Here is a 1,550-nt window from a genome sequence, read left to right as displayed (position 1 = left end):
ATGAGTGGAAAAATGCATTTCTGCACAGCGCTAAAATCCCATTTCCTCCTAGCTCACTGCCCACTAAAACCTTTTATGGAACAAACATGTTTCAACTAATTCAGTCCAAATTTGTTTGAGTTATAGTCAAGATGCGGATCTATAAAGTCATCCAGAGTTTCTAATGTGCTTCCATGGTGTTTTGCAGTGTTTATTTTTCATATTTTCTTTTTTTAATCACCTATAAATCAGACATGGTGACATTTAAAATAGCGGTTCCACCTGAAAAATATTCCTCAATGCCTTTCTGGCATAAAAATACAAATAGACTTTTAAATTCTGTTATACAAACAATGAATAGCTTGGGACTGGGAGCTGTACTTGCTTTAATTCACATACATCATTTCAGGTGGAAGTTGCTCCTAAGACCCTCTGGGAGCTTAAGGGTTAATTAACAGTAATGATGAAGTAAAACAGCAGCAATGTTACCTGACTGAAGTCTGGATCTTTCTCTCCATCCATCTTTGGAAGCTCCTCCCTCTCCTCTTCTGCTTCAGAGCTGCAGGCATTCAGCTCCGGGGCGCTGTCTTTTCCCGCCTACGCAGAGGAGATAGAGAAAAAACATCTTACAGAGATCTTTGTTTCCTTTGAAAACAAAGAGATGACGTTTTATACTTTCTGTGCTTCGTACCATTTTGTCTTCGATGACTTTGCGGATGTAGACGGTTGCCTGGGTGTACTCTCTAAGGTCCCTCTGCTGCTGAAACAGGAAGCTCTCTCTGCACTCCCAGCACAGCTCTAATGATGAACACAGTTCAAGAAAATGATCATATGTCTTAAGAAAGATTAACCTGACATGTTCTGGTTCAGATTCTCAGTCATCCAGGTTACAGTCATTCCAAAAAAGTTAAAATCAATCCACTGGACTTTGTTTCTAAGTTTAAAGACTTTTCTCTTCCCATCCAGGAAGATTTTTCTATTCAAAATGTTTGAATTCAATTCAATTTAAATTCTCTCATGTTTGTTTTTAATAAATGTAAAGATAAAAGTTATTTGAAATTGGCCAGGTGAGGACAGAATATTTACGAAGAGACAAAGTGCATTACTTTGAAATTATGTCACAATTCATTTAAAATAAAACCTGCTATTTACTTTATTAAAATGAGTTAGATCATCACTGCATTTCCTTAAAAAGAAAAACAAATCCAGCTGTAAAAGAGAAAAGCAGTTTTTAGTGTAAAACCTACCAGGCTCGGTGGTGTACTGCGCCGTAGAGCCGTCTGCGGCGTTCTGACTCACACAGTGGATCGCTATGGGCTTGTCAACGATGAAGAGTCTGCTGATCACGTCCCATTCGTAAGGCCACAACAGAGCTATACTGTGCAGAACAGACAGCACCACTTCAGACCATTTCTAGGTGGAACTTTTAGGTTTATATTATTTATGTTTCCCAAACAGATGTGTTAAGTTTTCTGACAGACAGGGAACCTTCCAGTTCCTGACTGATTAGCAAACCGTTCGCCTGCATTAGCGCAGACTAACGTACAGAAAAACCTTCCTGTCATTTGTTT

At 38.8% G+C, this 1,550-nt stretch overlaps 1 long non-coding RNA gene across 1 annotated transcript; it reads right to left on the bottom strand.

The window, feature by feature from the left end:
- Positions 1–454: 454 nt before the first annotated feature.
- On the bottom strand, positions 455–1,527 carry LOC107081522. Its single transcript, XR_001481087.1, has 3 exons — positions 1,227–1,527; positions 671–777; positions 455–576 (listed from the first exon to the last, which is right to left on the bottom strand). It is a non-coding gene; the product is annotated as an uncharacterized LOC107081522 (long non-coding RNA).
- Positions 1,528–1,550: the final 23 nt, after the last annotated feature.

Source organism: Cyprinodon variegatus, unplaced genomic scaffold (assembly GCF_000732505.1).
Source record: "Cyprinodon variegatus isolate N-32 unplaced genomic scaffold, C_variegatus-1.0 Scaffold6012, whole genome shotgun sequence".
Taxonomy (NCBI): domain Eukaryota; kingdom Metazoa; phylum Chordata; class Actinopteri; order Cyprinodontiformes; family Cyprinodontidae; genus Cyprinodon; species Cyprinodon variegatus.
This window is presented reverse-complemented; position numbering and strand designations above follow the sequence as displayed.